The following is a 14,248-nucleotide window of genomic DNA, read 5'->3' as shown; positions in this document are numbered from 1 at the left end:
GCAAAATGGGAACGATACAATTTTTAAATCGAAACGTGCTTAATAAAAAAGGGCCCTTATTGGTTAATCTCCATCTAAGACCGTTTATTATATTCTTTTTTTAACAGAGTCCTTTGGCTAATCCAGTTGGCTAAAACTAAATCACATTTTGGCCAATAGGATTGTAAGCCGGCCCACCATGGTAAGGTAGACTCTATTAGGGCGGGTTAGGGAATGGGAGTGAGAGAGGAATAGGGGATAGCGTTTTGGAGAGGGAAGATGGGGATAGGTGGTCTTAAGGGGTACCACTCTTACACCATCAAGTGCAAAGTCGGGGAACACAACAACCACCTGATAAATAATTGGGATCCAGCTGGTCCCCCTTAGGCGTGGTTCAACACTGGGATCGCAAAAGGCAAATCGCAATCACCCATGGAGTGTAATTGCATTTCTACCAAGCAATTGTGGCTCCATGTTACAGTGATTGCGTTTTTCGGTCTCATTCCAGAGAATAAGAATGGCGTTCTAACTGCCAGCAAAATGTTGCACGCTGTGCACTTTTGCGATATACGCACATCACAGGCACTGCAAGGATTTACCGCAGTGCTTTGCTGAATACCGGCTATCAGCAAAGAGCAGAAAAACTACTTATTAAAGCACCCCAAGTGTGAACTGGCCCTTAAGAGAACTTTATTGGTGATTACAAATGGTTGCAGCCTGCAGAGTAGAACTCAGGGGCATATTTAAAATGATTTAAATATACCCCCAAATTCTAATAATGGCCTCCTCCTCCCCATAGCCATACCAATCCTCACCAAAAAGGTACAAAGCATAGAAACGCAAACAAAACAAAAAAAGATGCAGGCCAACAATTGTAATTCTGGAAAATACCAATTGCACTAGCAAAAACCCGGCAATGCAATTTACATGTTCATCGCCGTGCTGTTGCTATTGGCAAAATGGGAACGATACAATTTTTAAATCGAAACGTGCTTAATAAAAAAGGGCCCAAATTAGTTAATCTCCATCTAAGATAGTTTATCATATTCTTTTTTCAACAGAGTCCTTTGGCTAATCCAGTTGGCTAAAACTAAATCACATTTTGGCCAATAGGATTGTAAGCCGGCCCACCATGGTAAGGTAGACTCTATTAGGGCGGGTTAGGGAATGGGAGTGAGAGAGGAATAGGGGATAGCGTTTTGGAGAGGGAAGATGGGGATAGGTGGTCTTAAGGGGTACCAATCTTACACCATCAAGTGCAAAGTCGGGGAACACAACGACCACCTGATAAATAATTGGGATCCAGCTGGTCCCCCTTAGGCCGAGTTCAACACTGGGATCGCAAAAGGCAAATCGCAATCACCTATGGAGTGTAATTGCATTTCTACCAAGCAATTGTGGCTCCATGTTACAGTGATTGCGTTTTTCGGTCTCATTCCAGAGAATGAGAATGGCGTTCTAACTGCCAGCAAAATGTTGCACGCTGTGCACTTTTGCGATATACGCACATCACAGGCACTGCAAGGATTTACCGCAGTGCTTTGCTGAATACCGGCTATCAGCAAAGAGCAGAAAAACTACTTATTAAAGCACCCCAAGTGTGAACTGGCCCTTAAAAGAACTTTATTGGTGATTACAAATGGTTGCAACCTGCAGAGTAGAACTCAGGGGCATATTTAAAATGATTTAAATATACCCCCAAATTCTAATATTGGCCTCCTCCACCCCATAGCCATACCAATCCTCACCAAAAAGGTACAAAGCATAGAAACGCAAACAAAACAAAAAAAGATGCAGGGCAACAATTGTAATTCTAGAAAATACCAATTGCACTAGCAAAAACCCGGCAATGCAATTTACATGTTCATCGCCGTGCTGTTGCTATTGGCAAAATGGGAACGATACAATTTTTAAATCGAAACGTGCTTAATAAAAAAGGGCCCTAATTGGTTAATCTAATTGGTTATATTCTTTTTTTAACAGAGTCCTTTGGCTAATCCAGTTGGCTAAAACTAAATCACATTTTGGCCAATAGGATTGTAAGCCGGCCCACCATGGTAAGGTAGACTCTATTAGGGCGGGTTAGGGAATGGGAGTGAGAGAGGAATAGGGGATAGCGTTTTGGAGAGGGAAGATGGGGATAGGTGGTCTTAAGGGGTACCACTCTTACACCATCAAGTGCAAAGTCGGGGAACACAACAACCACCTGATAAATAATTGGGATCCAGCTGGTCCCCCTTAGGCGTGGTTCAACACTGGGATCGCAAAAGGCAAATCGCAATCACCCATGGAGTGTAATTGCATTTCTACCAAGCAATTGTGGCTCCATGTTACAGTGATTGCGTTTTTCGGTCTCATTCCAGAGAATGAGAATGGCGTTCTAACTGCCAGCTAAATGTTGCACGCTGTGCACTTCTGCGATATACGCACATCACAGGCACTGCAAGGATTTACCACAGTGCTTTGCTGAATACCGGCTATCAGCAAAGAGCAGAAAAACTACTTATTAAAGCACCCCAAGTGTGAACTGGCCCTTAAGAGAACTTTATTGGTGATTACAAATGGTTGCAACCTGCAGAGTAGAACTCAGGGGCATATTTAAAATGATTTAAATATACCCCCAAATTCTAATAATGGCTTCCTCCTCCCCATAGCCATACCAATCCTCACCAAAAAGGTACAAAGCATAGAAACGCAAACAAAACAAAAAAAGATGCAGGCCAACAATTGTAATTCTGGAAACTACCAATTGCACTAGCAAAAACCCGGCAATGCAATTTACATGTTCATCGCCGTGCTGTTGCTATTGGCAAAATGGGAACGATACAATTTTTAAATCGAAACGTGCTTAATAAAAAAGGGCCCTTATTGGTTAATCTCCATCTAAGATTGTTTATTATATTCTTTTTTTAACAGAGTCCTTTGGCTAATCCAGTTGGCTAAAACTAAATCACATTTTGGCCAATAGGATTGTAAGCCGGCCCACCATGGTAAGGTAGACTCTATTAGGGCGGGTTAGGGAATGGGAGTGAGAGAGGAATAGGGGATAGCGTTTTGGAGAGGGAAGATGGGGATAGGTGGTCTTAAGGGGTACCACTCTTACACCATCAAGTGCAAAGTCGGGGAACACAACGACCACCTGATAAATAATTGGGATCCAGCAGATCCCCCTTAGGCCGGGTTCAACACTGGGATCGCAAAAGGCAAATCGCAATCACCTATGGAGTGTAATTGCATTTCTACCAAGCAATTGTGGCTCCATGTTACAGTGATTGCGTTTTTCGGTCTCATTCCAGAGAATGAGAATGGCGTTCTAACTGCCAGCAAAATGTTGCACGCAGTGCACTTTTGCGATATACGCACATCACAGGCACTGCAAGGATTTACCGCAGTGCTTTGCTGAATACCGGCTATCAGCAAAGAGCAGAAAAACTACTTATTAAAGCACCCCAAGTGTGAACTGGCCCTTAAGACAACTTTATTGGTGATCACAAATGGTTGCAGCCTGCAGAGTAGAACTCAGGGGCATATTTAAAATGATTTAAATATACCCCCAAATTCTAATAATGGCCTCCTCCTCCCCATAGCCATACCAATCCTCACCAAAAAGGTACAAAGCATAGAAACGCAAACAAAACAAAAAAAGATGCAGGCCAACAATTGTAATTCTGGAAAATACCAATTGCACTAGCAAAAACCCGGCAATGCAATTTACATGTTCATCGCCGTGCTGTTGCTATTGGCAAAATGGGAACGATACAATTTTTAAATCGAAACGTGCTTAATAAAAAAGGGCCCAAATTAGTTAATCTCCATCTAAGATCGTTTATTATATTCTTTTTTTAACAGAGTCCTTTGGCTAATCCAGTTGGCTAAAACTAAATCACATTTTGGCCAATAGGATTGTAAGCCGGCCCACCATGGTAAGGTAGACTCTATTAGGGCGGGTTAGGGAATGGGAGTGAGAGAGGTATAGGGGATAGAGTTTTGGAGAGGGAAGATGGGGACAGGTGGTCTTAAGGGGTACCACTCTTACACCATCAAGTGCAAAGTCGGGGAACACAACGACCACCTGATAAATAATTGGGATCCAGCTGGTCCCCCTTAGGCCGGGTTCAACACTGGGATCGCAAAAGGCAAATCGCAATCGCCTATGGAGTGTAATTGCATTTCTACCAAGCAATTGTGGCTCCATGTTGCAATGATTGCGTTTTTTGGTCTCATTCCAAAGAATGAGAATGGCGTTCTAACTGCCAGCAAAATGTTGCACCCAGTGCACTTTTGCGATATACGCACATCACAGGCACTGCAAGGATTTACCGCAGTGCTTTGCTGAATACCGGCTATCAGCAAAGAGCAGAAACACTACCCACCAAAGCACCCCAAGTGTGAACTGGCCCTTAAGAGAACTTGATTGGTGATTAGAAATGGTTGCAACCTGCAGAGTAGAACTCAGGGGCATATTTAAAATGATTTAAATATACCCCTAAATTCTAATAATGGCCTCCTCCTCCCCATATCCACACCCGTCCTCACCAAAAAGGTACAAAGCATAGAAACGCAAACAAAACAAAAAAAGATGCAGGCCAACAATTGTAATTCTGGAAAACACCAATTGCACTAACAAAAACCCAGTAATGCAATTTATATGTTTATCGCCGTGCTGTTGCTATTGGCAAAATGTGAACGATACAATTTTTAAATCTAAACGTGCTTAGTAAAAAAGGGCCTAATTAGTTCATCCCCATCTAAGATAGTTTATTATATTCTTTTTTTAACAGAGTCCTTTGGCTAATTCAGTTGGCCTATACTAAATCACATTTTGGCCAATAGGACTGTAAACCGGCCCACCATGGTAAGGTAGACTCTATTAGGGCGGGTTAGGTGATGGGAGTGAGAGAGGAATAGGGGATAGCATTTTGGAGAGGGAAGATGGGGATAGTTGGTCTTAAGGGGTATCACTCTTACACCCTCAAGTGCAAAGTCGGGGAACACAACGACCACCTGATAAATAATTGGGATCCAGCTGGTCCTCCTTAGGCCGGGTTCAACACTGGGATCGCAAAAGGCAAATCGCAATCGCCTGTGGAGTGTGATTTTTGTTGCACGATTGTGGCTCAATGTTTTCGATTACTATTCCAAAGATTGAGAATTGCATTCCAACTGCCAGCAAAATGTTGTATGGAGTGCGTCTTTGCTATATATGCACATCGCAAGCACTGCAGGGATTTACCAAAGTGCTTTGCTGAATACCGGCTATCAGCAAAGAGCAAAAACATTCCCCATCAAAAGCACCCCAAATGCCAACAAATTTCTGTGTGCGATACAAAGTAAGGAAAAACATAGAGTGCATTGTAATACAGAAATTGGTAAACATCATAAATAAACACTGGCTCAAAATACAGAATTGGTTGACAAAGTAAGTACAGTGACAAATGTTACATGATGAATAAAATGTAGAACACATTTCAAGACACAAAATGGTGAGAGAGCCTTTTCCTTGTGAGCTTCCTATCTACAGGAATGGGAGGATGGGGTAGTAAACAATATGTATACCAAGAGGTGATGTGTTTTTAGGTTACCTAATGAGGAGCAAAACTTGTCCAAAGACTGATGAGGGAATGGCCTAAGTTGGAGTTTGTTTCTCTGTTGTATGAAAGAACTGGAAAATTATCACCACCTTGTCATTCTTTAAGTTGTGACATCAGACTTCTATTGAGTGTGACCATTATTTTAGGGCCATATACAGTTGTCAATCATTTGTAAATGGTGGTGATAAATGACTTTGGGTACCTCTTCCATTTGTAGTGCTGCAAGACTGTCTTACAGGATGTATTATCTGCAGAATCCTGCACCTGGCCTCCACTACTACAGAGTGACCAGGAGCTGCTTTCCATTCCTCCCTCTTCCCCAATGTGTATCCAGACTAGAACAGCAGTGAAAAGCACCACCTGAGAGGGCGTGTGCCAGAGACTCCCAGCATCCTCTATCTATACCCAGCTTAGTATTGTGAGGCCATAAAGAAATCCCAGCATCCTCCTAGCTGAGTATTGTGAGGCCATCAAGTAATCCCAGCATCATCCATCTATACCCAGCTGAGTATTGTGAGGCCATCAGGTAATCCCAGCATCCTCCTAGCTGAGTATTGTGAGGCCATCAGGTAATCCCAGCATCCTCTATCTATACCCAGCTGAGTATTGTGAGGCCATCAGGTAATCCCAGCATCCTCTATCTATACCCAGCTTAGTATTGTGAGGCCATAAAGTAATTCCAGCATCCTCCTAGCTGAGTATTGTGAGGCCATCAGGTAATCCCAGCATCCTCTATCTATACCCAGCTGAGTACTGTGAGGTCATCAGGTAATTCCAGCATCCTCTATCTATACCCAGCTTAGTATTGTGAGGCCATAAAGAAATCCCAGCATCCTCCTAGCTGAGTATTGTGAGGCCATCAAGTAATCCCAGCATCATCCATCTATACCCAGCTGAGTATTGTGAGGCCATCAGGTAATCCCAGCATCCTCCTAGCTGAGTATTGTGAGGCCATCAGGTAATCCCAGCATCCTCTATCTATACCCAGCTGAGTATTGTGAGGCCATCAGGTAATCCCAGCATCCTCTATCTATACCCAGCTTAGTATTGTGAGGCCATAAAGAAATTCCAGCATCCTCCTAGCTGAGTATTGTGAGGCCATCAGGTAATCCCAGCATCCTCTATCTATACCCAGCTGAGTACTGTGAGGTCATCAGGTAATCCCAGCATCCTCTATCTATACCCAGCTTAGTATTGTGAGGCCATAAAGAAATCCCAGCATCCTCCTAGCTGAGTATTGTGAGGCCATCAAGTAATCCCAGCATCATCCATCTATACCCAGCTGAGTATTGTGAGGCCATCAGGTAATCCCAGCATCCTCCTAGCTGAGTATTGTGAGGCCATCAGGTAATCCCAGCATCCTCTATCTATACCCAGCTGAGTATTGTGAGGCCATCAGGTAATCTCAGCATCCTCTATCTATACCCAGCTTAGTATTGTGAGGCCATAAAGAAATTCCAGCATCCTCCTAGCTGAGTATTGTGAGGCCATCAGGTAATCCCAGCATCCTCTATCTATACCCAGCTGAGTACTGTGAGGCCATCAGGTAATCCCAGCATCCTCTATCTATACCCAGCTTAGTATTGTGAGGCCATAAAGAAATTCCAGCATCCTCCTAGCTGAGTATTGTGAGGCCATCAAGTAATCCCAGCATCCTCGATCTATACCCAGCTGAGTATTGTGAGGCCATCAGGTAATCCCAGCATCCTCTATTTTTATCCAGCTGAGTATTGTGAGGTTATAAGGTAATCCCAGCATCCTCTTTTTATACCCAAGTTGAGTATTGTGAGGTCATCAGGTAATACATAAAACAGCTGTATCTGGTTGGTGATTTTTTTTTATCTGGAAACACATCAGGATTGCAGCACATCAGGATTGTTTAAATTTCATTGATAGTCTGTTCTGTATTGGAGATAGGCAATTTGATGCAAATAAAGCCAAGTTGGTGCAAAATTATGCAACTCTAATGCAAATATATGGCTTGGCCAAATAAATGAAGGCTAGGTGGGATTTGATTGCTTACTAAAGTTTGCATAATTCTGCATCAACTCAGAACTATTTGCATCTCATTGATCATGCTCATTCTGACCCAGATCATCCCATAACCAGACAGGAAGAAACAAGTGGGATAATACCTGACGTAATACCTATCACTTGAGGAAGTGGGAAATAATTCTGAATTGATGCAGAATTATGCAGCTTAAAAATTGACCTATTACATTCCCCCAAGGTTGAATACTATTGGTCCATTTTTAAAATGCATACATTCACATAATTCTACATCATCTTAGAATTATTCCTTTAGAACTAGGTTAAGGTCAATGAGATGCAAAGAATTCCAACCTGATGCAAACTTTGTATGCAGCTAAAAAAAATGACCACTGGAATTCCAGCTTGTCAGGATTCTATTGGTCTATTTTTCAAACTGCATAAATGTACATACAAAACCTGCATCAACTCATAATTATTTGCATCTCAATTGCCACGCCCAATTTCTAACCTGACACTGTAGGAAAATATGATCTTCCTACCTTTCACAGGTTAAAAATGAAAAGCACCACCTCAGATTTCTGGTCTCTCACACTGTGTGGATCTGTGAGCAGAGACAGGGTGAAGTCCCACTCAGGATAAAGACACTGATCATTTATATTTGCTATCAAAAGGAATTCAAGGCTGTTTTTTTTTTTTTTAAGTAATCGATCAGCTCAGGATAGCTGCCATAAACCCATTTATGTTATTAGAAATCTAATGCTATCGCCTCTATCCTACCTCACTGTGTAATTCCTGCTACCGGCCGCTAGGAGGAACTCCGGGATAACTGCTGGTTCCTTCCTGGAGCTTCTGCCGGAGAATGTCGGGGCTGAGAGCTCCTGGCTATCGGGGATACAGAGAGAGACGCTGCATGTCTGTCTCTAATGCTGCCGCAGCTCTGTCTGTGAGGAGGATGAGTGCCTGAGTGACGTCATAGAAGCTATTGTGACGCATGTGTGCAGGTGGGCCTCACGTGTACCGCTGAGGATGGCCACGCCCCTCTGCTATTGCTGTGCCAATGCTAGTGGATGGAGGTGAGGCATTATGTGCAATAGGGAAAGGTGAGGGAGCATGTGCTGCGCTGTATATTCTGCTGTACATGCATCATGCAGCTATGTACTCAGTGAAGTGCATATGCCTATCCACACTCAAGCTTGATACACACATCCAATTCTGATTGGCCAATCTTATCACTGCCATGTCGTATGAGAGGCTTACTTGCACAAGCTGGTCTTAGTATTTAAAGTCTCTCACTCTACATTGAGGTGGTAAAAGTGGCTAGCAATTGGCCAATCAATTTTGGATGTGTGTATGCACCCAAAGTTACTTTCCCTCTATCTGCAATGCTGGGGTTATGTGATATACACAGGGCTCGGCTGTCTAGAGTACTCTGGCCCGCCCCTTAGAATGTGGCTGCTCCTCCCCTTCTTAGGCCTCTATTCATAAAACTTTTTCCGCCAGTTTAACGCTACAATTCCCCAGCAGAGCAAGAAATTTCCGCCTTGTGCTGTGTTTTTCTAGATTTATCTAGAAAAAGTTACAAAACGTCAGTTCATAAACATTAGAGGAAGCGGTATGCGGACGGGAAATGCTGCTTCCTCTGATGTAGCGAGAAGAGTTCGGATTACATGAAAGTGAATGGGACAGACCTCCCAGAGAGAGCAGCGAACGGAGGGACTGCCGGCTTCAGTGTTTCCGCATGCCTTCCGACAGCTTACCGTCAGCCTTCAGTGGGAGATCTCCGCACTTGTATCACAGCTGGCAAGATTTTTATGAATAACCACCCAGAAGTCTAAAATACCGCTGCGGTATTTTACCTCCACGAGTTTTTTCTCCACTTTTGTTTTATGAATAGAGGCCTTAGTGCTGTCAGACTGGGCAGCTCCACCCCCTGATCTCCAAACAATACAGCAGAAGCTGTCACCTTGTTAGCCACAGCTTGGCACTGACACACTGGCCTGCCCTTCAGTATGTCGCTGCTCCTCCCCTCCTCAATGCTGCTGGTGCACCCAGAGAAGCATATAGTAAAATATCTGTAGATTTAAGGCCTGTATACACTGAAAATCACCAAACGCAGTGTGGTGCATTTTGCTGAGGCTATCTGTTGCTGGTTTTGTGATTGTTACGTTATAAAATGCAATGAAAAGTACCAGTATGAGCTGCTGGGCGGCGGGGAGAGCACTCCTGTCTGCTCAGTGAGAGGCGCCCTGCAGCCATACTACAGAGGCAGTATCAGGAAGCTTGGAAGGCCCCATTCACCTGTAGTGTCGGGGGTTGGGGTGAGCAGCACAGGCAGCCTGCTGTGGACAGTACTTTTTCCCTGCAGTGACCTGCGCCACCAACACAGGCCTACCCTGCAGTCACTGATGTACCCAGCAGTCACCTTGCTTTGATGATTGAACCCCCATTGCACTGTGTTTACCTAAGCAGCCTGCCATGGGCAGAATCAGCGCCCCTGATCACGTGCAGCTCAGTCTGCAGCCTCCTGCATCCATTTACAGCCACCCTGTCCCTTCCAGCAGCCTAACTACTGTATTCCTCAGACTCACACCATACACAAGTTCTCAGAGGGCTCCCATAGAACTGGCTCCTAACAGCATCTATTTACATCAATAAGACATTCTATAGCGGCCACACGGGGGAGCTCCGCATACAAGTTCCATGGACATTTTTACAGTCCGGCCACAAGAGCGAGCTCCGCACACAATGCTGCCAGCTTACATACGCGATCCTGGTTCCTGGCTGCTCCGTTTGATGCCTCCAGAAGGTAGGCGGATTCTCGTCCTCGGCTGTGCAGAGCGGAGACTCGTCCACCTCCTCCGGCTGTCAGTCTCTTGAGCATGCTGTGTCCACGGAGGGCGTGTTTCCGGTCACCTCACCTATTGCAGATGCCTCGCGCTTCCAGCTCACCCGGCCAGTGCTATATGTAATGTATGCAATAGCATTGCTGACTATACTGTAATATATATATGCTGTATATTAATAGAAGATTAATACTAGGCACAACATATATTGTCAGGCTGTATAATGGTAAAGCACAGCTTTTATGCAATGATGTAACACTTGTTTCTGCAACTGGGTTTACAATCATTACCTTTGTGCTGTTACTGTGGACTTATCATTCTGGTGGACTATATTTACATTGATAACACAGTCCACTTCAGCTTATAGGAGGGCTATCTAACTCTGGGCTCACCTCCATCTCTTTCCCTGAACTCTAGCAATCATTAGGGCTCTTTCACATCACAGAACGTGTGCAGGAACCAATTTCTTGCACGCATTATTACCTGCGGCATGAAAGTCGGGAAGTTGCGGTGCAACGCTCATTAGTGGCGGTAGTTCTAATTCACCCGACGGGAGAACGCCGAGGCTGGACGTTACGAAGCTCCCACATGTGTTGCAGCGTATTTGCTCTGGAATGCTTTGTCTAATGTGAAAGTTAACATGAAAGTCAAATAGGCTTTCATGTTACCTTCCTAAACACAGCCTAGGAGGGATCCGTCAAAACACACAGTGCAGCTCCTAGTGTGAAAGAGCCCTTACTGGTTCAGCTGTATCACACTGCAGATCAAGTTGCACAGCTGCTGAGTCATAAAACATCACCTGCAATTCTTCTTAGGGCTCATTCACACTAGGTGCTGCGCTGTCAGTTTTGACGCATTGCACATAGTGTGCCATCCACATGGTAACATGAGGCGCTACACCTGCTATTGCTGAAATTCTGTCTTGTCCCCATTTTTATTGCCTGATGAAGCGGGCTGGGCCTGCGAAACGCGTTGCACTGTTTTGGGGTACTAATTAATAAATGTGACTACTATTCAGACAGTCTTTCGTGTCTGCTTTATGGAGGTAAGTCCACCACTTCCTCCCAGCAAATTTTAAAGTTTTTATCCACTTTTATCCTGCTGGCGCCTCTGTTCTCCTACTGCTATACCGTGTCCACCCCTGGTGGAGGGGTGATCTACCCCCTTTCGCATCTACAGAGAGCGACTTCTTATCCCTGAGTGAGGACAGGTCTAATCTCCTCACCTGCCTATACAGTGGTTGCCTGTGTGGTAACCCATGTTTGTGAGTATAATTTTCTCACGATAACCTTTACTTCATTTATGCTTAACATACTACACTATATTGGGCTCTCGGTTTCTCTACACTATGAAAGCTCATAGACTTTCATGTTACTATTCACCGTACAGCAGCGCGTTCCCTGGCATTGCGATATAACGCGCCTGGGAACATCTTATCACACAACGAATGCGTTTTCCCAATGGGTTCTACTGTGTAGCTGCTGCCAATGTCTGCGCTTTGAGACCCCTCGATGTGCATTCCGTGTGATGGAGACGCATGCACAAAATCGCATTCATGCATGCGTTCTGTAGTGTGACTGAGCTCTTAGCAATGATGCTGGGGATATCATGTTTAACAGAGGCCTCCTGACCTGAATCTTGGGCCTGTCATCTGGCATACTGTGATCTTCTAGGCTGTGTCTATAACCTGAGGTCTGTGTATGGGGCGATACTGAGCGATATTATACCTGAGGTCTGTGTATGGGGTGATGCTGAGCGATATTATACCTGAGGTCTGTGTATGGGGCGATGCTGAGCGATATTATACCTGAGGTCCGTGTATGGGGCCATGCTGAGCAATATTATACCTGAGGTCTGTGTATGGGGTGATGCTGAGCGATAATATACCTGAGGTCTGTGTATGGGGTGATGCTGAGCGATATTATACCTGAGTTCTGTGTATGGGGCGATGCTGAGCGATATTATACATGAGGTCTGTGTATGGGGCGATGCTGAGCGATATTATACCTGAGGTCTGTGTATGGGGTGATGCTGAGCGATATTATACCTGAGGTCTGTGTATGGGGCAATGCTGAACGATATTATACCTGAGGTCTGTGTATGGGGCCATGCTGAGTGATATTATACCTGAGGTCTGTGTATGGGGTGATGCTGAGCAATATTATACCTGAGGTCTGTGTATGGGGCCATGCTAAGCGATATTATACATGAGGTCTGTGTATGGGGCGATGCTGAGCGATATTATACCTGAGGTCTGTGTATGGGGCGATGCTGAGCGATATTATACCTGAGGTTTGTGTATGGGGTGATGCTGAGCAATATTATACCTGAGGTCTGTGTATGGGGCGATGCTGAGCGATATTATACCTGAGGTCTGTGTATGGGGCGATGCTGAGCGATATTATATCTGAGGTCTGTGTATGGGGCCATGCTGAGCGATATTATACCTGAGGTCTGTGTATGGAGCGATGCTAAGCGATATTATACCTGAGGTCCGTGTATGGGGCGATGCTGAGTAATATTATACCTGAGGTCTGTGTATGGGGCGATGCTGAGTGATATTATACCTGAGGTCCGTGTATGGGGCGATGCTGAGTAATATTATACCTGAGGTCTGTGTATGGGGTGATGCTGAGCGATATTATACCTAAGGTCTGTGTATGGGGCAATACTGAGCGATATTATACCTGAGGTCTGTGTATGGGGCGATGCTGAGCAATATTATACCTGAGGTCCGTGTATGGGGCGATGCTGAGCGATATTATACCTGAGGTCTGTGTATGGGGCGATGCTGAGCGATATTATACATGAGGTCCGTGTATGGGGCGATGCTGAGCGATATTATACCTGAGATCTGTGTATGGGGCGATGCTGAGCGATATTATACCTGAGGTCTGTGTATGGGGCAATGCTGAGTGATATTATACCTGAGGTCCGTGTATGGGGCGATGCTGAGTAATATTATACCTGAGGTCTGTGTATGGGGCGATGCTGAGTGATATTATACCTGAGGTCCGTGTATGGGTCGATGCTGAGTAATATTATACCTGAGGTCTGTGTATGGGGTGATGCTGAGCGATATTATACCTGAGGTCTGTGTATGGGGCAATACTGAGCGATATTATACCTGAGGTCTGTGTATGGGGCGATGCTGAGCAATATTATACCTGAGGTCCGTGTATGGGGCGATGCTGAGCGATATTATACCTGAGGTCTGTGTATGGGGCGATGCTGAGCGATATTATACATGAGGTCTGTGTATGGGGCGATGCTGAGCGATATTATACCTGAGGTCTGTGTATGGGGCCATGCTGAGTGATATTATACCTGAGGTCTGTGTATGGGGTGATGCTGAGCAATATTATACCTGAGGTCTGTGTATGGGGCCATGCTAAGCGATATTATACATGAGGTCTGTGTATGGGGCGATGCTGAGCGATATTATACCTGAGGTCTGTGTATGGGGCGATGCTGAGCGATATTATACCTGAGGTTTGTGTATGGGGTGATGCTGAGCAATATTATACCTGAGGTCTGTGTATGGGGCGATGCTGAGCGATATTATACCTGAGGTCTGTGTATGGGGCGATGCTGAGCGATATTATATCTGAGGTCTGTGTATGGGGCCATGCTGAGCGATATTATACCTGAGGTCTGTGTATGGAGCGATGCTAAGCGATATTATACCTGAGGTCCGTGTATGGGGCGATGCTGAGTAATATTATACCTGAGGTCTGTGTATGGGGCGATGCTGAGTGATATTATACCTGAGGTCCGTGTATGGGGCGATGCTGAGTAATATTATACCTGAGGTCTGTGTATGGGGTGATGCTGAGCGATATT

This window comes from Hyperolius riggenbachi, chromosome 7 (genome assembly GCF_040937935.1).
Source record: "Hyperolius riggenbachi isolate aHypRig1 chromosome 7, aHypRig1.pri, whole genome shotgun sequence".
Taxonomy (NCBI): Eukaryota; Metazoa; Chordata; class Amphibia; order Anura; family Hyperoliidae; genus Hyperolius; species Hyperolius riggenbachi.
The sequence above is the reverse complement of the archived record's forward strand: the minus strand, read 5'-3'. Positions refer to the sequence as shown.